Here is a 26,855-nt window from a genome sequence, read left to right on the forward strand (position 1 = left end):
ATGAACACATATACATGATGCAAAAAACTTTAAATGCTTAGGCATAAATCTAAGAAAACATATACAGGATTTGTATGCTGAAAACCACAAAATGCTGATGAAAAAAATCAAAGATCTAAGTGAGTGGAGAGACATACCATGTTCATGGATTGGAACACCCAACATAGTAATATATCAATTTCCCCCTAATGGATATACATGTTTAATGTAGTTTGTATCTCAGCAAAAATATTTTGTAGATAGAGGCAAGCTTATTGTTAAAGTTTATGTGAAATGACAAAGCTAAAATAATTTTGACAAAGATGAATAAAGTGGGAGGGATTGGCCTAACTGATTTCAAGACTTACTACATTGCTACAGTAATCTAGACTTTGTGATATGAATGGAGGGATAGACAGAAAGATCAGTGGAACAGAATAAAGATCCAGAAATATCCCCATGCAAGTATGGTCAACTGATTTCTGATAAAGCTACAAAAAAGCAATTCGATGGCGGTGGGGGGGAAAGATAGTCTTTTCAACAAATGGTATTGGAGCAATTGGATATCCATAGACAAAAAATAAACCTTGGCTTAAATCTCAAATCTTATACAAAAATCAACTCAAAATGGAACATACACTGAGTGGCCACGTTTGACCACTAACCATTCTCTTCCTCTTGGAGCTCCCTTCCATTAGCATTAAATGTGGCCATGCAGTGGAGGGGAATAGGGACCACAAGGAGATCTTGACCAGTTTTGGAGATGAACAAGTCTTTGATAAATGGTGGTTGAAGGCAAGTTTGTGGGAATTTGTCAATTCTTTGTGAATAAAAGAAGCCATAAAATGGGCTGAGGAATATGGCTGAGGTAAGGTACTAATTTAGGACAGAGAAGACCCAAGATTTTTCAAGCAGCTAGGAAAGAGTCAAAGGAAAGATTGAAGTTCTAGGAGAACAAGAGATTATTTGTGATATAAGGTCTTGCAGCATGGGAAGAATGATGGCCGTCATCAATGGAAGCCAGGCCCCTGTCAACTTACATAGTTTATTTGATTTGATCCTTCCAACAAATCTGTGAGGAAGCTATTATCATGCCCATCCACAGAAGAGGAAACAGACTCAAGAAAGGCTAAGTTCAAGGCTCGTAGGAAGAAGATATGTGAAGATGCAGAAGAGGTAAGAATATACAGCTGTTCTCTCTGTACATCTGGAGGTGGGAGCTCCTGGGAGCATCGAGGAGCAAGAGGCTGTGAGCAGAGTGGGGGAGGTATGGGGGAGTCACTGTGGGGCTGGAGGCGTGAAGGGGAAGGTACACAGGGGAAGGGGTCGGTGCTCAGACAGCTGCGGTCACGGTGAGTGAATCAGAATTCTGTCCAGGGAGCCCACTTTGGTTGGATCTACACCTCTCTTGACCCTTAGGTATCTGAACACAGATGATTGTCATTTAGGCCTAGAAAATATAGGACAAAGTCTGACCAGGGGGATGGAGACCTCACCATTGCAGGGTCTCCCTAAGGCTCAGATGAAGCCCACCTTTCTACTTGGTAAACTTCTTATTCTTCGGGACCCAATTCAATTGTCCCCCTTTCTGAGAAGACTTCCTGACTCCCTGCCCCTTCATAGACTTCATGGCCCTGGAGTCTATCTGCATCTGTGAACTAAGGTCCTCCAAGTCAACAGTATAATCAATGATCATTATTTCTGTTCCCTCCTCATCCCCAGCCTCCTGTATAGGATACTCAAAACCAGTGAACAAATGAATGAATGGCCTTGCTGCACTTGTTACACCCGCAACATGATCAAGTGGTTTAAAGCAGTGAATGGTAGGCTGTTCCATATTTGTTTCCTGGGATATCTGGCAACTTTACGTTCAGGATAATGCTCAGCTTTCGTCACTTTTCCAATACAGCAAAAACCTGTGGACAGAGCCGAGGCACCAACAGATGTCCTCTTCTTCTTGCCATTTCATTTGCCTGCCACCAGATAAGTTGTGGGGAGGCTGTGTCCCAGGATGAAAAGGCTTTAGAACCTGTTGAAGGAATACCTCTTGAAAGGAGGTAAGTCAGCTATCTGGAGATCTTAGCCTGCTCTCCTAGATACACTTGATTAAGCAGTTTGTTTTTGTCAAGATGACCAGTCTGGAGTGCCTGGAATCTCAACACCAAGAAAGTTTACTGTGCTTATTCACAGCGTCAACCACCAGGCTCTCCTGCTGTTAGGAGGGGCTGGCCCTTTGGGGGGGCTGCTGCTGGGGCGGTGCTGGGGAACAACACAGGTGGTGGGAGTGGACCACAACAGCTGTTTCCCAGGAACATCTGCTCCCCACCAGGTATCATTCCAAGCTCTGGGGAGAAGGGGCCTCTCTCCTAGTGAGGAAGGTACTGGGCACAGAGGCGGCGGTGAGGTGTCAGGCTGGAGAGATGGGAAAATGGGACCGTCACAGCCACAAGCTTATTGCCTGAAGCTGGGAGGAAGCTGAACATTATTTCAGATCTTTTGTCCTAAAACCTGAAAACTGGAGTTTTAATTTAATATGCAACTAGGAAATGAGTTTGTTCTCAGGTGATGGACATAAGCACTCTGGCCAAAGGAAGCCCGGAGAGCCTAAGAGATGCAATCTCCCTCTCTCTCATTACGAAGTCAAGGCCAAGTGTGACCACGAAAGAAGAGACGCACCTTCTCAGTTTGCACTAGAAGAGGGAAGTGGTGGTGGTGGTAGGGGCGGCCGAAAGAAGACACCCCCCCGCCCCAGCCCTCTGTGCAAATATATAATCCTCACCTTTTAAAGAGGAAAAGTAGGAATATTTATGCTGGCAAATTGTTTATGTCAGTGTTGTAAATGAGAACATTGACTTGCTTATTAATCTAGAACACATACTTCAGAGTATACACCTGGAGGGTCAGGACTTTGAAGGGCGATGCGATAATAAATTACTGGGGATTCTTGTCCTAGCTTTGATGCTGCCGTCAAAAGCCAAGGGTATCTTCTTCAAGGGTATCTTCTTCAAGAGAAACGAGAGCAATAGCTCTTGGTAAGCTAACACCCCGTGTCTGGCATTTTCCATGCATTCAACCACGGGGCAACCCTGAGAAGTGGGAACGAGGCAGGAACATTAGCCCCATCTTAAGAGGAAGAAACACAAGTTTTGGAAATTAAAGGCCACACCACTCCAGGAGAAGGATCGGGTTCATAGTCAGGTCTACCTGAGTTTAAAGAAAGGTCATTAGAGTTCGCTCTGGATAGAAGAGTTACAGGCGATTCTTATGTTATTTATAGTTTTCTGTACTTTCAAACTATATACAATAAACTTGGGTTACCTTTCATAACCTGAGAAGTTACGTTGAGAAGCTTTTTTTTTTTTTAAAGCTAAAAAGAAGCCAGAGGCATCCAATGTGACCCTTCATTCAGGTGGAGGGCTCAGTTCCTCCCGATGCCTCCTTTATGGGAGGAGCGGGTAGAGCTACGACCGACTGTAACACTCAATCCTTTCCCTAGAACCCTTGGGTTGGGTCCCCGACCCAACCTGTCTTTTCATCTTCCTTGTAGAAATCCATGAAGGTTAACCCAGCTCTGAAGGGACTGGATTCCCAGGATACCTTTAGAGGGAACTCATTCTCAGAACGTAGAGGACCCTGTTAATAATGTTAACAGTTAGTGCACACCTCCTGTACACTGGGCCCTCACCAAACCTGTCACACACATGATCTTATCTGATCCTTACAACGCTCTGACGTAGATACCATTACTGCCCCATTACTGCCACAGAGATGGCTGAGGTTTAGAAAGTTAAAGAAACGTCCTCAAGGTCACATAGCTAGCTTGTAACAAAGCAGGGATTGAAAGCCAGACACTTGTCTAGAGCTGTTGTGGACCGAAAGTTTGCGTCCTTCCAAAATTCATACACTAAAGCCCTAACCTCCAGTGTGGCTGCGTTTGGAGATGAGCCCCTAAGCAACATTTTAAGGCTAAAGGAGGTCATAAGGTGCCGTCCTGATCCCACAAGGTTAGTAGAAGAGACACCAGAGGGCTGAGTCCCCAACCCACCACCCCCATGTGCTTTGCATAAGCGCTGAAAAAAGGCCCTGTAAGAAAGGAGCTGTCCACCAGCGAGGAAGAGAGTTCTCACCAGAAACCTACCACACTGACACCCTCATCTTAGACTTCCAGCCTCAGAACTGTGAGAAAATAAATTTCATGGTATAAGCCCTGCAGTCTGTGGTATTGTGTTGTGGCAGCCTGAGCAGACTAACACAAGGGCCGACATCCCCGACCATGCGCCATATGCCAACATGGAGGCCGTGCGACCCAGAGCCTGGATCTCAAGCCGCCTGGTGGAGCCACTTCGGTGGATGCTCTGAGCTCCTTCCCCCACCCTCTGGCAGACTTTCGGCTTCAGAGTAGGGACTGTTGTCATCAGAACTGCCTGCGGGCCTTCAGCCTTTTGGGGCGACTGAGGCCTCAGAACACTCTAGGGCTGTGCTGTCGTGTTTGGATAATATCATAGCACGGTTCCTTAGTATACTCGCTCCCTGTCCGTGATGCTCTCGGAGATTGTCTTTTTAAAATGAACATTTGTGTGCACTAAAATACTCTAATTGGGGCACGTAGGTGGCTCAGTTGGTTAAGGTCTGACTCTTGGTTTCGGCTCAGGACAGGATCTCACGGTTCCGTGAGTTCGAGCCCCATGTTGGGCTCCACACTGACGGTGCGGAGCCTGCTTAGGATTCTCTCTCCGCCTCTCTCTTTCTCTCTTAAAATAAACTTTAAAAAAATACTCTAATTTCATTCTCTCTAGTGGGTGAGAGAGACACAAATTGTGTTACAGAGCAACTAAAGTGTAGAGGATATACTTCTTGTCTAAAAACCTGAAAACAAAGTTAACACATATTGGTTTAGAGGCACCTGGGTGGCTCAGTCAGTCGTTTAAACGTCTGACTTCGGCTCAGGTCATGATCTTGAAGTTCATGGGTTCGAGCCCCGCGTCGGGCTCTGTGCTGCCAGCTCAGAGCCTGGAGCCTGCTTTGGATTCTGTGTCTCCCTCTCTCTCTGCCCCTCTCTGCTCACGCTCTGTCTCTCTTTCTCTCAAAAATAAATAAACATTAAAAAAAAATTAGCAGGTATTGACTTAAAAAAATTTTTTTTAATGTTTTTATTTATTTTTGAGACAGAGAGAGACAGAGCATGAGCGGGCGAGGGGCAGAGAGAGAGGGAGACTCAGAATCCGAAGCAGGCTCCCGGCCCTCAGCTGGCAGCACAGAGCCCGACACGGGGCTCGAACTCACGGATCGTGAGATCATGACCCGAGCTGAAGTCGGATGCTCAACCGACTGAGCCACCCAGGCACCCCCACGGGTACTGATTTAAACTGGGTGTCTCTGACCCGTGTACCAGAGACCAGAGCTGTGAGTGAGTGAGCCGGCTGTGTGATGATTGATGGTGAGACTGTCTTGCTACACCAGTATCCTCCCCCCCAATTTTAGATTTCCAAATTGTCTACGTGGCCAAGATGCCTCATCCCACCTAGCCTCCCTCACCATTGACGGTTGACACTCATTATGCTTCTCACCTCCCCCAGTAACCTCATTAGCGCCACCTTCCCACAGATTTCCCTGCTAGTCTTTGCTAAACTAAACGGAAGAAAAGATGTTCTGGCGTCTTTTTCTGCAGCAAGCCTTCTGTCTGTGTACAGACGAGTTCGTGAACATAATGGGGTAAGGGGGTGGGTGAGTGGGGAATATACCTTGGCTCCCTTAGGAGAGTCCCTCAGAAGGGAAAAGCTTTGAGCACAATTGTGCCACGGGCTATGGCGGTCTTTCCCTCTGTTCTGGCGGGGGCAGTATATTCAGAAAACATTCTTATCCATGGTCATGGTCAGTATCAGATTTACTTACTTGTGATGCTTCAAATCACTCGTTTATTCCAAACACAGTTACTGCGTAGACAGAGCCCATGTCTGGGCCACTGGCTTGCCATATAGGCTGTGGACTGAATGTTTGTATCACCCCCAAAATTCATATGTTGAAGTCCCAATCCCAAACATGATAGTATCTGGAGCTGGGGCCTGTGGGAGGGAATTAGGTCATGAGGTTGGGGCCCTCATCAGAAGAGACAGGAGATCTCTCTCTCTCCCCCACCCCTCTCTCTCTCTCTCTCCATCTCCTGCCTGGGCCCCCACCCCGTGCGAGGACACAGAGAGAAAGGTAGTCATCCACAAGCCGGGAGGAGAGTCCTCACCAGGAAACAAATTGGCCAGCACCTTGATCTTGGACTTCTTAGTCTTCAGAACCGTGGGGAATAATTTGTTGTTGTTTAAGCCACTCAGTCTGTGGTATTTTTATTATAGCGGCCTAAGCTAAGATACTACATTAGAAATGAACATTATCATCAAATCATCATTAAATGACAACTGTGCCTTAAAATAGATGTCACCTCCTTTAAGGACTTCTGGCAGTATTCCACATTCCCATTTGTCTAACCAACAACTCTGATCACCCAGCTATGTTGTCTATGCAAATGAAAGAATTCAAACCACATGGCTGTCCTCCCAGGCAGAAATGGAAAAATGCCAGACAGTCAAACGGTATTAGAAGGAATAAATCAGAACTATGGAATTCTAGAGCTGCATAGATTCATCAAGTCTACCCTGACTTTCCCTTCAGTCCCTGGACTTTAGCAACGGTGACCTTGAATAGAAGGGAAGCAGTCCAGCACCAACAGGGGGGCCGGTAAACTGCAAATGTGGAGATCTGAGGAATTCTACAACATATCTGGGGAAGCAACGATGCCTTCCACGGCAAGATGGTGGATGTCTTTGATATGCCAAGATTCATCCAACTGTATGCAGCTTGTATTCCCCAATTTCCTAATTCCGTGGCATGGATTCCTCATGCTCCTGAGCCAGTGCTGGGGCAGAGACAAGGTGATGTGCAAGCTGGGGAAACAGCCCTGTCTAACCTGGGAGTGCAGTCTTTCCTGAGAAAGCCTCTTTATGTTTAAAACAGTGACAATAATTGCTATTTGCTACCTAATAACTGTCTTGTTGGATAAAGGAAAATTTCCTGCACCGCCCACCCTTCTGCCCCGCTTAGTGCTGTAAGCTGTTCCAGTGCAGAACTGCACAGCGGGGGGATCCTGCCGGGTGGACAGTCAAGGTTATGGCAGCTGCTGCTTCTCGCTCATGAAATGCACACAAGCCCAAGCTCCTAAAAGGCGCACAGGGTTAGCCCTGCCAAGGAAATGCCAACCCCAACACTGTGTCTTGAAATTGCTTGTGTCTGTCATCACCTTTCCCAGCTCCCCTGTGCCTGCAGGGAGGTGCGAGACAAGGAGAGTCTGCAAGGTCTGTCCTGCACAGCTGCCTCCTGCCAGCAGCTCAGCTGGAGGATGCCGGGGGACTCTGGGGCTCGACAAAGACACATGGGGCCAGAAGGGTGCCAAGGGGATCCTTCTTGCATAAAGACCTTAAAACTAACTTGTTAAAGGGGTGCCTGGGTGGCTCAGTCCCTTAGGTGTCCAACTCTTAATTTTGGCTCAGGTCATGTTCTCTTGGCTTTTTTTTTTTTTTTTTAAGTTTATTTATTCATGTTGAAAGAGGGACAGAGAGAGAGGGGGACAGAGAGAGAGTCCCAAGCAGGCTTTGCGCTGTCAGCACAGAGCCCGACGCGGGGCTCCATCTCACAAACCTCGAGATCATGACCCGAGTCGACATCAACAGCCAGACGCTTAACCAACTAAGCCATCCAGGTGCCCCATATGTATTTTCTTTTTAATAGGCCTTGGTTTAAGACTCACATGTCCTCTTTTGGTCAAATCCAAAGAAGAATGTGTGATTTTACAGACGCTCAGTCACTGTGATATGAAGGGATGTGCAAAGCAAGAGCTACACATCCACCTTGTGACATGAAGGACCTACTCAGCCAACCCTAATGGTGAATGGAGTGCTAACTGGAGGGGAAGGAGAAGCCAGTTCTGGTCACTGGGGCTACACTGAATGATGTGGCTTTTCCTTTGCTCCAAGCAGCTAACATTTGCCAAAGGATCAAAAGGCAATACGTGGCAGTGGTTAGAAGACAAAAAAAAAATACACAGCTGCTTTTCTTCTTCTGATCAGCATATAGGAAAGAGAAACAGAGCAGGGGGAAAGCCGACCCTAAAGGGGGGTTGGGGACAGGTGTGCGGGGGCGGGGCATTGCCCTTATAGCATTCTGGGATGGTACTGGAAGGGGATTCTCTTTGAGATGATAAATGAGAACAAATGAAAGATTCAACAGAACACAAAAGCCACAAAGGGAAGTTTAAGGTGAGTGGGAAACAGCCAAGGCTGTAAGTTAAATACATTTAAGTGTTCAGTAAACTGCCTTTCTAAATAATACAGCACTAAATAATTCTTAACTAATATGAAAGCCGTATAATTTTATTATTCTTAATTGGCTTTATCGACTCTTGAGTAGATTTAAAACAGTAGTTCTAACATACGTGTCAGGTATAAAGAAAAGTGACAAACACCTGTGAATTCACCATTGTCACTACTGTTGAAGTCCCCACACCTCTTTCGTCCCACCCACCCCCACCCTCAGACATAACCACTTCCCCAGTTAATTTGTATGGACTAATGATAAATAACAATTAGGTGACAAGGAAAAATAAAAAAGACAAGATCACAGCTGTTCCCACCCCATGACCTCCTCTCCCCAACATCTCAGGATCACACTTCACCTGCCTTATGACGACTGACTTCTTCATCACTTAGTACCGTGCTTTCTAAGGTAAGCAGGAATCTGGAACCTATTCCATGCTAATAATGAGGATGTGAGTGCGTTTTAACATCTAAATGCCCACTGACCATTCCACTAGCATGTTCCACAGGCACATGCACTCAACCTTTCCAAAACCAGCTGCATCATTCCCAATGGCCCGCCCAGAAATCTGAGACTCTTCCTGAATTCCTCTCCCAACTAGGCCACTGTCAGCATCAAGGGCTGGTCTGAGCGGTGGGCCTGGTTTGGGTCACCTAGGAGTTTCGTGCAAAATGTCTTGAGGGATTCTGGAGGCGGAACCCAGCCACGGGGAAGGAGAACTGGGTAAAAGGAAGGTAAAAGGGGGATCTGGGGCTTAGGCATCCCCAGGGACTAGGGGGGGGACCTGGAGGCAGGAAGAAGGGCCAGTCAGGCTGAAGGGTAGCACACAGAGGGCAGAGGCTGGACAGGCTGTGGCCGATGTTATGCCCACCCCGAGTCACGCTGGACCCTTCAACCAGTAGCCGTCAGCCATAAGAGTCCAGCACCTGGGCCACACTGGGAGGGCAGGCAGGCAAAGAGGACCCATCTGTCCATAAGATGGGTGACAGTGTGGTGAACAAAGGCTTCTTCTTAAGAAGGGTTAAAAACAAACACACAAGCAAACAAACAAAGACAAAGGAGCTGCTATAGTGAAGCCCAAAAGGTGGGCCTGGCTTCTGGGGAAGGTGTACGCGGACCCACTTGGGGGGAGTCCTTAGGCTAAGATCGAGCAAGAAGTCTTAATCCCGTGGCTTCATCCGACCTGGCCTGGCGCAGCGTGGCCACGCGCATTAGGGCACGGAGGGCAAAAGTAAAATTCCAAAGGATTAGCCCAAGAGGGTGGTAAGCAATGGAGCCGCAGACCGCCTGTTCCAGGTTAGCTGTGTGAGAAACCGGGCAGTTGTGGGAAGGGGAAGCTGAGTGCTTGCGAGCGGGCATGGCGCCGCAACAGAACAGGCTGGCCATGGGGCACCAGGTGCACGCGGCCCATGCCCTTTCTCCTTTCAAGTGCTCGTCTGCTCACTGAGGTCAGGGGGCTTTCATTTGAGGCTGGGGGAGACCGAGTACCAGCAAATACCAGTAAATATGAGTCAATCCCCACCCGTGAGCCCAGCTAGCTGCTCCAGGGCCCCGGACGAAGGTCAGGGAGGTGTAAACACGCTGGAGACAAGGGTCCCAACCTCCGGACTGAGGCTTCAGCCAGAAAACACCAGGCTCTTGTGACTGCTAGCCACTATCGCCAGCATAGCCCTTCCCCAGGCGGGCCTTCTGGCAGATTCCTCAGCCCTGCTGTGCTTTCCAGGCTCTCACCAGCTGTCTCCAGGCCCCAGAAATAATTCCATCAGCTCTCTTGGAAGGAGACCAGCTGCAGCTCAAGGGCCTCCAGAGTGGCTGCTTCCTAGAACGCCAGCCAAAGGACGGAGAGGCCAGCGGCCACTGCCAGAAAGGGGGGTGGGGAATGACTCTTCTCTGAGACCCCCATTCTCAGGTGGGGGGTGTAAAAGCAGGAGAAAAGAATGCGTTTTCCTAACTAAAAGTATCCCAGGGGCACCTGGCTGACTCAGTCAGTGGAGCACGCAACTCTTGGTCTCAGGGTGCTGAGTTCGAGCCCCACACTGGGTGTACAGATTACTTAGAAATAAAATCTTAAAACATAAAATCAAATCAAAGAAAAGTTGGGGCACCTGAGTGGCTCAGTGGGTTAAGCATCCAACTCTTGATCTCAGCTCAGGTCTTGATCTCAGGGTCGCCAGTTCACGCCCCACCTTGGGCTCCACGCTGGGTATGAAGCCTACTTCAAAAAACTAAAATTAAAAAAAAAAATAATAGTAAAATAAAATAAAATAAAATAAAAGGTGTCCCAAATCTGGGCTACCTGATAAACTCTAGATTTGGGATAGATACTAAGTGAAAAATACACAAAAATTCTACCTTTTCTTATTTATTTATTTATTTATTTATCCCTTTTAAACTAAAACTTGATATGAACTAACTACCGCCATATATAACATCTCCCCAACAACAATTGAAGGAAAAAGCAAGAGACAAAATAGTAAATACAGTGTAAGCCCTTAAGAACTTTCAAAACCAGGCAAAAGTGAGCTACAGTGTTTAGGCATAAAGTTGAAGAAAGAAGAGAAACCAAAGAAAGGATTATTATAAAAGTCAGGGTGGGTGGTTATCTCTGGAGGGTAGGGAGGGGCTGTGTTTGGGCAGAGGCACCTGGTGGGGAAAGCTTCTGGAAAGCTGCAAATGTTCTAGTCTTTCAGTTGAAAAGGGTGGGAGTTACACAGGTGTTTGCTTTAAATGACTCTTTAAATTAGACATTTTCTGCGCTCTTCTGTATGTATCTCATAAAACTCTTAAAAATTAAAAAAAAAAAAGAACTCCATGTCAATATACGGAATGATATGCAATGTGTTACTACAATTATGTAAAAATATCACACACACAAAACAGACCAGGTGAGGGGTGCCTGGGTGACTCAGTCGGCTAAGTGCCTGACTTTGGCTCAGGTCATGATCTCACGGTTTGTGAGTTCAAGCCCCGTGTCAGGCTCTGTGCTGACAGCTCAGAGTCTGGAGCCTGCTTCAGGTTCTGTGTCTCCCTCTCTCTCTCTCTGCCCCTCCCCCACTCACACTCTGTCTCTCTCTCTCTCTCTCTCTCTCAAAAATAAACATTAAAAAAATAATTAAAAAAAACAACAGACAAGGTGAGAATAAATAACAAGGTTTGTGTTTATGAGATTATAGGTGATCTTACTCCTCTAATTTTTCAAACTTCCTGTATAATATTACATAGATTTTATAATGAAAAATAATAATGGTAACTTAAAACTACATAAATTGTTTTATACTGTTAGGAAAAAAATTGAAATACGGTGCAAAAAATGTTTCCTTTTCTTTTCAGGAAATCTTGCCATCATCCTGGCCACCTCCAGGAAAATTTCTTAAAAGGACTGGGCTTTAGGACAAACCAATCTCCTTCCTTACTTTGACTCCAACAGATTTTAGAACGACACAGACTTTTTCCTCTGTGATGTGGGACGCCTTCAAAGAGGTACCGCGCATTTCATCTTGTGCCGCAGATGTGTTTCCAGCTCTCTCCCCCAAATGAAGTGCTTTCACCTGCCATTGACTTTTCACCAATAACGCTTCCGCCCAGGCAATGACATCCTCCTTCCTGCGCCTGTGGCTGCCAGCTGCCTTCTTACGGACCTGATTCACCTCCATCACTAATGTGAAGGAGGTACTTTTTCCTTAACCCAGAATCCCTGGAGCCTGAAGAGCAAATCTCCCCAGTGCTTGTAAAAATGCATGGCTAATGGAGCCCAACCTTGGGGAGATGGGCAGAAGGCGGGGAACCACTGTGAGCTCCATCATCTCCCGTGGGAGGCAAATTCTCATGGGTGATGCCCCCAGGCTTGTGTGGGAAGCACCATGCCTGCCTGGAGTGGCGGGCCGGGCGGGCAGTCCCAGGAGGCTTGAAGGCAGGCCTGGGGTGAATATAATCAGCTTCCCTCAACTGGGGCAGTGAGGCCACTAGCCTGTGTCTGCATTTCAGTGGCCTGTTTTACAGCAGCCAACAGGAGCAAATGGGGAAGCAAAGGGTGCGAGGGGGCAGGAAGAGGAAATGGAGGGGGGGATGGGTAGAGCAGTGCCAGGAGCCCTGAACTTGCCTTTGCGCCTCTAGCCACGTGACTAACGGCTCCACACCCATCTTCTCAGCTGTGAAGTGGATGTCAGCACCATCAGCCCATCGTTACCACTGAGCTCTCTGTGTGTCAGGCTCCCACATAATTTCATAGAAATCTTACAACCGCCTGTGAGGTGGTTAGGCATTATTATCCCCATTTTATAGCTGAGGAGACTGTGGGTTGGAATTCATCCGTACTAGACTGGAGCTCCTTGAGAGCAGAGCCCAGGCATCACTTTATCCTTCTAAGGGCTCGGCATGCAGAGGCGCTCATTAAATGCTAGCTGAAGGAAGCGAGGGTTGGCAGAGAGAGCGGGGTAGAAGCAGTCTGTGTGCACAAAGGGTTAGTCACAGTAAGGGGCTGTTAGCAACAGGAAGGAAGGCTTCTCCAAAGAAGAGTTCCATGCTGGTTGTGAGGGCGTTTGGTACAAAGCTTAGGGCAGAGGAACAAAGCTGGCGTTGGCCGGGCTGAAAAAAAGACAGGAGGCAGAATAAGCAGGTATGGGCTCGGCACAGCCAGCAGACGAACTGCCTTGGGGCCAAGAGGCCACACTGGGCTGAGCAAGCAGCTTGGGGAGCCAGGGTAGGAGGTCAAGGAGCGCAGAGCAAGAGGCCCAGCCTTCAAATGAGACCCATGTGGCCCAGGATGACTTGGAGCACGGAGAGCAGGATCCTGAGTCTGGTCAGGGGATGAGCACGTGGTTTGGGGGCTGATCTCCCCACTTGTTTGCCTGGCACGGGTTGAGTGGAGGCTGAGAGAACAGGGACTATGGTAATCCGGGCATGAGGATATGGTGGGCTAAACTGGTGGTGCCTATGGAATAGAAAAGGAGCAGGGCCGAGAAAGGACTGAATGCTGGTGGGTTCTCCGGAGGAAAGGGAGAACAGACTGGGGAAGACAGTAAGAATGGAAGCACGGGCGAACAGAGCAGAGCAGAGCAGAGAGCTGGTGTGGACAGATGGAGACCAGCTGTCGGGGCATGCCTGTGCTTTATGGACGCCCAGGAAAGAAAGCCGATTTCAGTTTCCCTCTCTAGGAACCCTTTAGATCAGTCAGAAGATGGCAACTGACCCAATCAAGGTAAGGAGATGGCAGGAGCAGGAAACCAACACCTACTAAATGCTACTCAGTGTGCTAAGGCTCTTAACACATGGCATTTAATGGAAACCACCTCACAATTGCTCTTGGAGATGAGGGGCTGTCTCCACTTGACAGCCAGTGACTGGAGGTAATGACTAGTCAAGGTCACACAGCTTCATGGAAAGGAAAAGGAGTAGAGGTAATTCGAAACACCAAATAATACAAGGATCAAAGGTCTGGACTGCGCTAATGGGCTAACCTCCTGATTCACTCGTGCGTTGAACACTTAGGAGACACTTGAGACAAAACACTCTACTCAGGCATTGCCAGTTCCTTATCCATCCTCTCTCTCTTTTTTAAGTTTATTTATTTATTTTGAGAGTGAGAGTGTGAGCGAGAGAGGGCAGACAGAGGATCCCAAGCAAGGCTCCGCAACGACAGCAGAGCCTGACGTGGGGCTCGAGCCCGCGAGCTCACGACCTGAGCAGAAATCAAGTCAGCCGCTTAACCGACTGAGCCACCCAGGCGCCCCACTTACGTTTTCTTTTTTCTCCGAACCAACTGCCTCGGTTCGGGCCCTATCATCTACCTGCATTAAGATGATATCACTATGACCTGGATACTTCTAACTGGTCTCCCGGCCTCCGCCCTGTCAGCATACTGAGCTTGTAAGTTGCCAATAGGATCACAGAGACACTCGTAGCACCTACGTGGTACTATGCTAAGTGCCAAATACTGCACCAACCCCCGACGAGCTCCCAAGTTTGGAGTGCAAAGAAAGGCACGAACAAAAAGTTCAATATGAGTTAAGAGAAGGGCTGTGTCAGTACCAGGAAGGGGGGCGGGGCGGGAGAAGCACTTCACCCTGAGTGGGATAGAGGACTGCTCCTCAGAGGAAGTGCCTTGGACGTCAGTCTTGACGGCTGCTTAGGAGTGCACCATGGGGGGCTGGGGGAGCCAAACCTGAGCATTCCAGACAGAAGCAGGGCGGTGTGACCTAGCTGGGTGCCTTCAGGATGGCTGGTGTATTTGAGGAGCCCCAGGAGCCCCAGCCATTCAATGCCTGGTGGGACACACTCAGAGTGTGGACTCTAAGGCTTGCTGGGAGGGCAAGCAAAGAAGGGACATGATTAGATTTGCATTTTACATAAAAATTCAAAGGACAGAGTATTAGAAGGACACACAGAAAGATATGTTTATAAATTTTGGATGGGTTAAGGTTTTTTAAGCATAATCCAAAGCCAGAAACCAGAAAAGAAGAGATTGATGCAGGTGTGACTATAGAACAACAACAAACTGTAATACAGCAGAAGATGCCACAAAATACTTTTAATAAAGACAAAAACTGGGGCACGTGAGTGGCTCAGTAGGTTAAGTGTCCGACTTCAGCTCAGGGCATGATCTCACAGCTTGTGAGTTCGAGCCCCACATCGGGCTCTGTGCTGACAGCTCGGAGCCTGGAGCCTGCTTCGGATTCTGTGTCTCCCTCGCTCACTGCCCCACCCCTGCTTGTGCTCTGTCACTCTCTCTCAAAAATAAATAAAAAGATTTAAAAAAAAGAAAAAGACAAAAACTTGTTAAGACATGTTTGCATGGTTTAAGAGAAAGATAAGTACTCCAGTAGAAAAAATAGGCACAGGAGGGGTGTTTAGGTGGCTCAGTCAGTTAAGCATTCGACTCTTGATTTCGGCTCAGGTCATGATCTCAGTTCGTGGTTCAAGCCCCGCATCAGGAACTGCACTGACAGCGCGGGACCTGCTTGGATTCTCTCTTTCTCCCGATCTCTCTCTGCCCCTCCCCACCTCATATGCTCTCTCACTCAAAAAAATAAGCTTAAAAAAAAAAGAAAGAAAAAGTAAGCAAAAAATATAAACAGGAAATCCGTGGGGATGGGGAGGGCGTAAATAGCTCATAAGCAAATGAAAAGATGTTTGTCTTATTAAGAACCCAAGAAATGTGAGTGAAAACAAGAAAATTACATTTTTCACCTGTCGTAATGGCACAGAAAAAAGAGAATAATGCCCACGGGGAGAGGAGCAAGCACTCTCATACGCTGTTCATAGGAGTTCAAACTGATACAACCTTACCAGAAGGAAATCTAAAAATCTACATGAAAACTTAAAATGGGCGTTCCACATCTAAGAATTTCTTCTAGGAAATAATCGGACCATTGCACAAAAATGGATTATGAGGGTGTTTCGTTATCATAACATTATATATAATTATATAATTATTCTGCTGTTATGACAGCTAATGATTTGAGAACAAGGTTAGGGTGTGTCAGTGTAAGGACTGTTTCAATAAATAATGGTACATTCACACACTAGACAGCGATGCAGCCATTGAAAAGGATCACGTAGATCTTTTTTTTTTTTTAATTTTTTTTTCAATGTTTATTTATTTTTGGGACAGAGAGAGACAGAGCATGAACGGGGCAGGGGCAGAGAGAGAGGGAGACACAGAATCGGAAACAGGCTCCAGGCTCCGAGCCATCAGCCCAGAGCCTGACGCGGGGCTCGAACTCACAGACCGCGAGATCGTGACCTGGCCGAAGTCGGACGCTTAACCGACTGCGCCACCAGGCGCCCCATGGATCACGTAGATCTTTAAGTACTGACATGGGATGTTATATACGATACAGTACTGGGTGGAGAAAACAGATTACAGAACCAGACCCCATGGTATGTGCCTCTAGTTTTGTGTACATAGGTGAGATCTCATATATATTTGAATATATATGAATATGACCTCTCACTTATACATAAGTTTCACTTACATACATATGTGAAAACTCACATATATAAACAAGCTTTCTGCATAAAACACTGGAAAGGTTATTCACTAAACTAGTGACTGCAGTTGTCTCAGAGAAAGGGACTGCAGCAGGACTCAATCTCTCTGCACTACTTGATTGTGAAAATGTCTGTATCATAAACGAGCTGTGGAATCGACAACAGCCCGGGTCAAGGGGGCAGTAGTACAGAATACACTAGAGTGGGCTCTGAGGAAGTCTGTGCCAGGACGGGCAATTCACTAGCAAGTTAACGTCTCTCGTACATTTATTCAACCACCATTAATAGGTACGTCTAACGGCCTATTGGATCCTTCTAATTTAACGTCTCACTGGGCCTTCCAACGGATCCCATCTAAAACTGAGCTCGTTACACTCCGTCTCCACTCGGCTCCTCTTCCAGTGTCTCCCATCCCAGGGAGACACCCCAGCTCCCACCGCAGGACCGAGCCAGCAGCAAGGGCGAGGAGAGCAAGTGATAGCTCCACAGGCCATAGCACGCAGCCCCCTTCCTCCTTTTTGTTCACTGGCGCCCCAAACGAGGCAGTGTCTTCTCAGATGGCTGCTTAAAGGAGCAGAACACCCTCTCAATCCCGGCCCATCTGGCTGCTGCCTTCCACAAATGAATGGGTGGAGACAGGGACCAACTGACTGACTGGGTTCAAAGGGCTTTTCCTGGTGGTTGAGTCTGAAAATGTGGAGATGCCCTCATTTACTTAAACAAAAAGAGGTAATGAGCCTTCAGAGGCAGGGAGCACCTGCTGAGTAACTGTCAACAGAAGAGATGAAGTCTCCATCTTGAAACAAGTAAATGGGAGCACATGGTTGTCCTCCCACCTAATTCATCCTGAATGCTGACATTTCCTTGTTTTCTGGTTCACCTGCTTCTGCCAGAAGAGAGGTGGGGTTGGAACGGATGACAGATACCCAATTACTTGTATAAATACTTACAGTTTATTCCCTTCTACTCTTCGGAAGAGCTGGCCAGATTCCCTTGATTCCCAGTCCCTGCCAGCCTCCTCCCCACCCCCAGCCCAGGCCGAGGACCTATTCCTGAAGGCAAATCTAAAGACTGGATGGCTCAATCGGTTAAGCGTCTGACTTTGGCTCAGGTCATGATCTCATGGCGCATGGGTTCGAGCCCCGTGTCGGGCTCTGTGCTGGCAGCTCAGAGCCTGGAGCCTGCTTCGGATTCTGTGTCTCCCTCTCTCTCTGCCCCTCCCTTGCTCATGCTCTGTCTCTCTCAAAAACAAACATTAAAAATCTGTTTTAAAAATAAAAACTGGATCCAGAGGCAAGGGAAACAAAAGCAAAAATGAACTACTGGAACCTCATCAAAATAAAAAGCTTCTGCACAGCAAAGGAAACAATCAGCAAAACTAAAAGGCAACCGACGGAATGGGAGAAGGTATTTGCAAACGACATATCAGATAAAGGGTTAGTATCCAAAATCTATAAAGAACTTATCAAACTCAACACCCAAAAAACAATCCAGTTTAGAAATGGGCAAAGAAGACATCCAGATGGCCAACCGACACATGAAAAAATGCTCAACATCAGGGAAATACAAATCAAAACCACAACGAGATACCACCTCACACCTGTCAGAATGGCTAATAACATTAACAACTCAGGCAACAACAGATGTTGGCGAGGATGCAGAGAAAGAGGATCTCTTTTGCATTGTTGGTGGCAATGCAAGCTGGTGCAGCCACTCCAGAAAACAGTATGGAGGTTCCTCAAAAAATTGAAAATCGAACTACCCTATGACCCAGCAACTGCACTACTAGGTATTTATCCAAGGGATACAGGTATACTATTTCGAAGGGGCACATGTACCCTGATGTTTATAGCAGCACTATCGATGATAGCCAAAGTATGGAAACAGCCCAAATGTCCATTGATGGATGAATGGATAAAGAAGGTGTGGTATGTATATCTATCTATCTATATATACACACAATGGAGTATTACTTGGCAATCAAAAAGAATGAAATCTTGTCATTTGCAACTATGTGGATGGAACTAGAGGGTATTATGCTATGCAAAATTAGTCAGAGAAAGACAAATATCGTATGACTTCACTCATCTGAGGACTTTAAGGCACAGGACAGATGAACACAAGGGAAGGGAAGCAAAAATAATATAAAAACAGGGAGGGGACAAAACAGAAGAGACTCTTAAATATGGAGAACGAAGAGAGGGTTACTGGAGGGGTGGTGGGATGGGGAATGGGTTAAATGGGTAAGGGGCATTAAAGAACCTACCCCTGAAATCACTGTTGCACTATAAGCTAACTTGGATGTAAACTGAATAAATAAAATAATAATAATAATAATAATAATAATAATAATAATAAAATAAAAAAATAAAGACTGGAGCCCAACATGCTCAAGATTAGGACACCTGGTGCGTGCTTGACAAGCCTTCACTGAGCATCAACTTGTGTATATATAAGTGAGATTTTGTATACATAAGTGTCCTGCTGAGGACTGGACCCCAGACTGCACATCAGGTACCTGATTCCCTGTTTGGTAAATGACCTACTATCTCATGGCCAATAGGCTGGCACACGCTTCCTGTTTGTTGCCTGTCACCTTCTCCAGGGAATGGAAGCCTGCCCATCCACATCTGAGGCCTCTCCTCCTGCTAACATGCTCTCCTGACGCCAACGCTCTCCTGGTGACACGACCTGGAGTGTGGACTCCTGTCCCTATGACTCAGGTATGTAAGTATATCCAAACCCTTTGAAATGTATACTGTAAGAGGCTGTCTACCATATGTAAATTGCACCCCAACAAAGCTGACTGAAAAACAAACGAAAGGGGTAACTGGATGGCTTAGTCGGTACAGCATGCAACTCTCGATCTTGGGAAGTGAGTTCAAGCCCCACACTGGGCATAGAGCTGACTTAAAACCAAAACCAAAACCAAAACACATTTAACAGAGAATTGCTAAAGGGGGATCAGAAAAAAACAAGATAGAACTTAATAGGAATTACATTTAGTGCTAAGCTTCCTGGCAGTCCAAGCAGAAGTGGAAATGGTTTGGGAAGGAAAAACTTTCTATTACTGGATAAAAGGGAGGCCCTGATTTACCCACCAGGAAGAGCCTTTTGAATCCCAAATAATTCATTGCTCCCCTCCATCCAACTGAACATTTAAGAGAATGCTTTAGAGAAAGCAGATCTGCTCTCTATGTAGATAATTCTAGAAGGGATTTATTGGATTCCTCTCTAAGGAAAGTAAGAAACATGACGGATATATTTAACTGCAATTTTGCAGAAGGTGCAGAAATATTTTTCCAAGCCATTTTTAATATAGAGCAAACATCAATAAAAGGCTGAAGAAATACCACTAAATTTTTACTTAGAGATGACATTTCTGTGTTCAAGTGTTAAAGAGTCCAAAGGTGTTAAAGTAAAAGAGTCCAATTATCGGCTTTTATCTGGTGCTCCAACCTATGTTATAAAGAGAATGCAAACATGTCCTTTCCATACTTTAACTGGTAATGGTAAGGAAGGTGTCTAAATAGTACTCCTCTAGGGGTGCCTTTCTGGCTCAACCAGAAAAGCAGGTGACTCTTGATCTCAGGGCTGTGAGTTTGAGCCCCACGTTGGGTATAGAGATTACTTAAAATTAAATCTTTTTTTTTAATGTTTTTATTTATTTATTTATTTTTTCAACGTTTTTTTATTTATTTTTGGGACAGAGAGAGACAGAGCATGAATGGGGGAGAGGCAGAGAGAGAGGGAGACACAGAATCGGAAACAGGCTCCAGGCTCCGAGCCATCAGCCCGGAGCCTGACGCGGGGCTCGAACTCCCGGACCGCGAGATCGTGACCTGGCTGAAGTCGGACGCCTAACCGACTGCGCCACCCAGGAGCCCCTATTTATTTTCGAAACAGAGAGAGACAGAGCATGAGTGGGGGAGGGACAGAGAGAGAGAGGGAGATACAGAATCTGAAGCAGGCTCCAGGCTCTGAGCTGTCAGCACAGAGCCCGATTCGGGGCTCAAACTCAAGAGTGTGAGATCATGACCTGAGCTGAAGTCGGACGCTTAACCGACTGAGCCACCTAGACGCCCCCAAAATTAAATCTTTAAAAAAATATTGCCCCTCTAGTGGGGCCACTACAACCCCAGCCATCACCTAAGCCAAATTCGTGGTCCTTTATTTCCTCTCCCCTCAGCCTAGTGTTTCACAATTGAGTAAAGTGTGCACAGATGGCTCTAGAAGGTATACATATTTGGACATAAAATGGTGTTGAATCATGAGCTCTCTTTCTTCAAAATTCTATTTATTTAGAGGCACCTGGGTGGCTCAGTCGGTTAAGCGTCCGACTTCGGCTCAGGTCATGATCTCGCAGTGTGTGAGCTCGAACCCAGTGTCGAGCTCTGTGCTGACCGCTCAGAAACTGGAGCCTGTTTCCGATTCTGTGTCTCCCTCTCTCTCTGCCCCTCCCCGACTTGTGCTCTGTCTCTATCAAAAATAAACATTAAAAAAAAATTTTTAATTCTATTTATGTATTTATTTATTTTTATAAAAAAAATTTTTTTTGAAGTTTATTTATTTTGAGAGAGAGAGAGAGAGAGCATGAGCATGGGAGGGGTAGAGACAGAAGGAGAGAGAGGATCTCAAGCAGGCTCCACACTGTCAGCACCCTGAGATCATAACCTGAGCCGAAATCAAGAGAGGCTTAACTGAGTACCCAGGTGCCCCCTATTAGAATTCATAATGCGTTTATTTTGAAATGGAAAATAATGGAATTGAGAAGAGTCAACAAAATTATGAAAAGGAATACTATGGGGTAGGTGAAGGACTGTCCTAGGAATATTAAAAGATGCTATAAGAAATTACTGTCATTAAAACTGTATGGTGTCAGCATATGATTAGACAAAAGATGAAAGGAGAAGAAGAAGGTGCCTGGTAACAGATTTCAATTAAATTTAACAAAAGTGGTATTTCAATTCGGAGGAGATAAATGATTTACTTAATAGATGAGGCCGGCATTTCTGGCTCTTTGTCTGGAAGAAAATTAAGTCGGCTCCCTACCTATAGCCCAATGTGTAATCCATCTGGAATTTATTTAAATGTAAAACATAAAGCAATAAGAGTATTAAAAGCAAGCCCAGGAAACTACTTGTATAATTGAGGAGTGGGGGAGACCTTTTAACTCAGTCTGGAAACCCAGAAGCCATAAAAGAAAAGTCCCATTTCTGACTTTATATGAGTTTAAAAAATTGGTAAAGTAAATGATACCATAGAAACAAAAAAAAAGCCGGTGGTGCCTGGGTGGTTCAGTCAGTTAAACATCCGACTTGGGCTCAGGTCATGATCTCAAGGTTCATGGGTTCGAGCCCCACATCGGGCTCTGTGCTGACAGCTCAGAGCCTGGAGCCTGCTTCGGATTCTGTCTCCCACTCTGCCCACCCTCCCCCGCCCCCAGCTTGCATTCTGTCTCTCTCTCTCAAAAACAAATAAACATTAAAAAGAAGAAGAAGAAATAGAAAAATATCCTGAAAAAACATATGCAGTGCATAGGACAGCTATGAGACCTTACAAACCGATAGGAAAAATACAACCAAGAGAAAGATGGGCTCATCCATAAGTGTGACACAGAAGAGCAAACTGAAATAACCAACAACATATGAAAAGATGTCCAATCTCTCTAGCAATCAAGAAGATGCAAATGAAAGTCACAGTGAGGTGTCATTCCACATCCATCAGACTGGCAACAATTCTAGGGTGATACCTGACCTTGACAGGACTTGGGGGAGGGAGTGGGTTGGGGGTAGTTGTGAGGGTGCCGCTGCTGCTGAAAATATGGATGATCGCGAGCTTTTAGAGAACAGTCTGAAAAGCCCTCTATTAAAATTTGAAAAGCTCTGTGACTTGGCAAGCCCACTCCCAGGTCTCTATCCATAGAAACAGAAGCAAGAGAACATAAGGAGATGGAAGGTAAGGGAGGCCCATTGCAGCAACGTGGGAAGGACAATAAGCCAACAAAAATCTGGAAACAAACTGAATGCCCATCAATGGGGAACAGTACTATCTAAAGGAAAACTGTTTGGGGCGCCTGGGTGGCTCAGTCGGTTAAGCAGCCGACTCTTAAGACTCACATCATGATCTCACAGTATGTGAGTTCGAGCCCCATGTTGGGCTCCAAGGTCACAGCTCAGAGCCTGCTCCGGTTTCTCTCTGCCCCTCACTCTCTCGCTCTCTCTCAAAATAAACACATAAACATTAAAAAAAATAAAGGAATAGTGTTCCTCTAGCCACTTCTGATGCTAAGCACCAGGCGTTAGTGTAAACCCCCCAGGCTGAGGGCTCACTCCCAAAAGACTGACCCCACTGCAGACGCCAGCCACCTGGCCCAGGTTGTCGCCTCTACCCCTGACGACCTGACTACAAATCAGGGGTTCCCGTGAACCCCTCCTCAAGTTTGATAATTTGCTAGAACAGCTCACAAAGAAACGCTTTATTTACTATTACAAGTCAGGATCATCCACGTGGAAGAGACACAGGAAGACCCATGGGACAGGGCAAGACACGCGGAAGAGGGGCCACGTAAGGGCAAGAGATGTGGAGCTGCCGCGCCTTCACCCTCCCCGTACCTCGAGGTGTTCACTGACCTGGAAGCCTCTCCCAACGCCTCTCTTCAGGGGTTTTTCTGGTGGTTCCATTACCAAGACAAGAGTGATTCAATCATTGGCCATGGGTGATTTACTCAATCTCCAGCCCCTTTCCCTCCCTGGAGGAGGGGTGGGAGGTTGGGGCTGAAAGTTCAACCCTCTAATCACCTGGCTGGTTCCCGTGGCAACTAGCACCCGTCTGGAGAGTCATCTCATTAGCATAACTCAGGTTTGGTGTTAGAGGCTTATTATGAATAACAAAAGACGCTCTCCTCACCCTGGTCAATCTGGAAGTTACAAGGGTTGTAGGAGCTCTGTGCCAGAACTGGGGAAGAAGACCAAATACAGATTTATTATTATATCACAGTACTGCATTATCCATGCCATAGAATAGCATGCAATTTTTTATTTCTTTTTAGCGTTGATGTATTTTCGAGAGACAGACCACGAGAGGGCAGAGAGGGAGGGAGACAGAATCCGAAGCAGGCTCCCGGCTCTGAGCTGTGCCCCACGCGGGGCTCAAACCTACAATCCATGAGATCATGACCTGAGTCAAAGTCAGACGCTTAACCGACTGAGCCACCCAGGTGCCCCTAGCATGCAGTTTTTAAAAAGTTAAGTCTATACTAATTGCTTTCAAGCTTCTCCAGGGGCACCTGGCTGTCTCAGTCGGTAAAGCATGAGACTCTTGATCTCAGGGCTGTAAATTTGAGCCCCACGTTGGGTATAGAGATTAATTAAGAATAAAATCTTAAAAAAAAAAATTAAAAAAAGCTTCTTCCAAGATGTAATGATAAGAAAGACAAGTTGTAGAGATAATGTATTTTACCAAAATGGAACTCCAATACATGTAATCCATGACATCCACACACAGACACAGACATAATAGGATCCCATTCTGATAAAATGTGCAAGGACAAAAAATATCTTTGTATCTTATTTATACACGATAATGTGTAGAGAGCAAAATATGGGTGAAAACATCCGTTTGTTTACACTGATTACCAGAGGGTGAGGAGGGAGCATTTAGTTGCAGAGGAGTGGAAGAGAGGGGAAAAGTCTTTTCCTTTTTTTTTTAAAGAAAGAAAAACGTTAACAAGTAAAACAGGATGGACATGTGTGTGAGAGTGTGTGTGTGTGTGTACGAGTGTGTGTGTCATAAAGATGATCACCCAAATGCTAACGGTAGCTGCCTGAGGGTGCTGGGATTTCAGGTGACTTTTACTTTATTTCATTGACATTTAAATATTGTTTAAGTTTTTCACAGTGAAGATGTATTATTCATAAAACCGGGGGAAGGGGAAAGCAACAAAATCACTTTCACTGAAGCAAAACGTACCCACCCGACCTTGAAGGCCAGTCACATCTACGGAGCCCCTGTTTCGTGCCCTGCACTGTACCAGATGTGTTCCACTTCGAATCCTCGAAGCAAAACTGCAAGGAATCGGGATGATGGTGCTCAGGAAGGGGTAGACAGCTTGCCTGGCATCACACAGATTATTAGCAAGTCTGGAAGACAAGATCTGCACCCAGATTTAACTCCTACGCATTCTCTTTCCTGCCTCTGCACTGCACTCTCTCAGTATGGGCTGTACCGGTCACAGGACGTGTACCTTCAGGCTGGCTAACCCATGTGTCCTTCCCCCACAGGAGTCCCTCGCTGTCCTTGACGGCAGTCTTCAAAAAGAGCTCCACAGAATCTCGGCCTTCAAGAATCTCAAGTTTACCTCCCTGTTAGCATTTCAGCCCCGGGGGGGCCGGAGGGGTGAGGACTGTGCATTACAGATCTCTAATGTTCAGGTCTGTTGACTGCTACTTAAGAGTTGAAAAACACAGAGGCACCGGGGTGACTCAGTCAAGTTAAGCTTCCGACTTCGGCTCAGGTCATGATTTTGCAGTTCAGGAGTTCAAGCCCCACATGGGGCTCTGTGCTGACAGCTCAGAGCCTGGAACCAGCTTCAGATTCTGTGTCTCCCTCTCTCTCTGTGCCCCTCCCCTGCTTGTGATCTGTCTCTCTCTCTTTCTCTCTCTCTCTCAAAAATAAAAATAAAGACATTAAAAAAAAAAGTTGAAAAACACAAAAGAAAAGACGTGAGCTGTGTTTTCCAGGCTCTTGATGTTCTCTTCACACACAGGATCTTTCTCATGAGCCGCATTCGTTACTTTAAATTCTTTTTTGTTTTCTTTTTTTAAAGTAGGCTCCACGCCCACGGTGGGGCTTGAACTCATGACCCTGGGATCAAGACTCATATGCTCTACCAGCTGAGCCAGCGAGGCGCCCCTACCTTAAATTCTTACACAAGATAATCCGCTGCTTACTCCAAGCTCACCATAAACTTAAAAAAGAAAAACATACACCTATTTACACAGCTGAGAACAGAGGATTCTACAATTCGGAGCAAAGAGCACATTTTCCGTGCTATTTATTGGCTATTTGGAGCATGAAGGACGTGAACAAAAGGCTGTAAAATAAAAGAGGAACAAAAGAGGGTATTTTAACACAACCCGAGGAGGAGAAAAGGCATTGCGTTTATGCACACGAATTTCTTACTTTAAACACACACACACTAAACATAATATATTTTAAAACTTGTCATTGTGCTGTCCTTGATTTTCATTAGGAAAGAAAAACCGCTGCGGGTGGTCTGGGGGCCCAGGGAACTGGTCAGTCTGTGTAAACTCATGCAGATAAAGACAAGGCCTCATTTGACACCCTTTGGGCCCCCTCTTTGTCACAACACTGAGCACACAGACCCCCAGAGGGGGAGAGCCAGGAAGGGACGGAAGCACGGGGGTAGGGGGTGGGGGTGGGGGGATGTGCTCAGTTGCCCCTAACGACCTTCAGCCTTCCCCCTCCCCCTGCTGTCCGAGCCTCCCGCTCTGACACCAACCAGCACAGCCCCTTACCTCCTTGGCCCCATCCTGCAGCTTCTACACCAAACCCTCTGCCCTAATGTCCTCTTCCCCAAATCCTGCCCTAACACCTTGTCAGAAAAGGCTTTTGATGTATCCTAAGGGCGAGGACCATTCTCTCAGCCCGAGGGAGACCTTAGCTCTCCTCTGCCACTGCACGGAGGGTACAGAGTCTGCAAGGCCCGGCCTCCCTCCACCTTTCTCTTCCCGCAGTACTTAGCATGGTGCCTGGCTAGAGGCAGATGCACACAGAACGTTAATCACCTTCCCCTTAAAGCATCCACTCAAACAATCCAACTTTTGGATTTTTATCTGCTCTGGATAGAAAGATCTAGATGCTGTCAGAATTATCTAGGCCCGCTTTTTCAGACCTGAGCCCAAAGACAGTGGCATGGATGAGGCTTGGGGGCTCATTCCTGGAGCGCCACTTCCTGGAGCACTTTGGTGGGGTTAAACGTTTTAACGGTGGGTAATTCCCAAAATTCGTCTTTTTTCTAAATTTTTATTTTTTTTAATTTTGGGGTTCAGTGTTTTTTTGTTTTTGTTTTGAGAGAGAATGAGAGAAAACACGTGCATGCGTGTGTGTTGGAAGAGGGGCAGAGAGAGAGAGGAACGAGAATCCCAAGCCAACAGCGAGGAGCCCCACGCAGGGCTCGATCTCACCAACTGTGAGATCGTGACCTAAACTGAAATCAAGAGCTGGACACTCAACCTACTGAGCCACCCAGGCATCACCCCCCCCCCCAAATTCTTTACAATTTCATGTGAACACACAAAAAATTGGTATTTTGTGAACTGGAGTGTAGACCTTGCATTCATTTTTTTAAGAATAAAAAATGAGAACAGCTGGGGGGGAGCTTGCTTGGGATTTTCCTTCTTTCCCTCACTCTCTGCCCTTCCCCTGCTCACACTCTCTTTCTCTGTAAATAAATAACTTAAAAAAAAAAATGAGAACAGGGGCCCTGAGTGGCTCAGTTGGTTAGG

General features: G+C 46.4%; 1 protein-coding gene across 3 annotated transcripts in view; it reads right to left on the reverse strand.

Annotated features, from left to right (window-relative positions):
• DPYSL5 (dihydropyrimidinase like 5) overlaps positions 1–26,855 on the reverse strand; it is a 101,538-nt gene that overhangs the window by 59,204 nt on the left and 15,479 nt on the right. The window contains exon 2 of one of the 3 annotated variants that reach the window (XM_053201110.1): positions 10,443–10,562. The exons of the other annotated variants lie outside the window; for them this stretch is intronic. The gene's annotated coding sequence lies outside the window, so the exon portion shown is untranslated. The remainder of the gene's footprint in view (positions 1–10,442; positions 10,563–26,855) is intronic. 3 annotated transcript variants of the gene reach the window in all.

Source organism: Acinonyx jubatus, chromosome A3 (assembly GCF_027475565.1).
Source record: "Acinonyx jubatus isolate Ajub_Pintada_27869175 chromosome A3, VMU_Ajub_asm_v1.0, whole genome shotgun sequence".
Taxonomy (NCBI): domain Eukaryota; kingdom Metazoa; phylum Chordata; class Mammalia; order Carnivora; family Felidae; genus Acinonyx; species Acinonyx jubatus.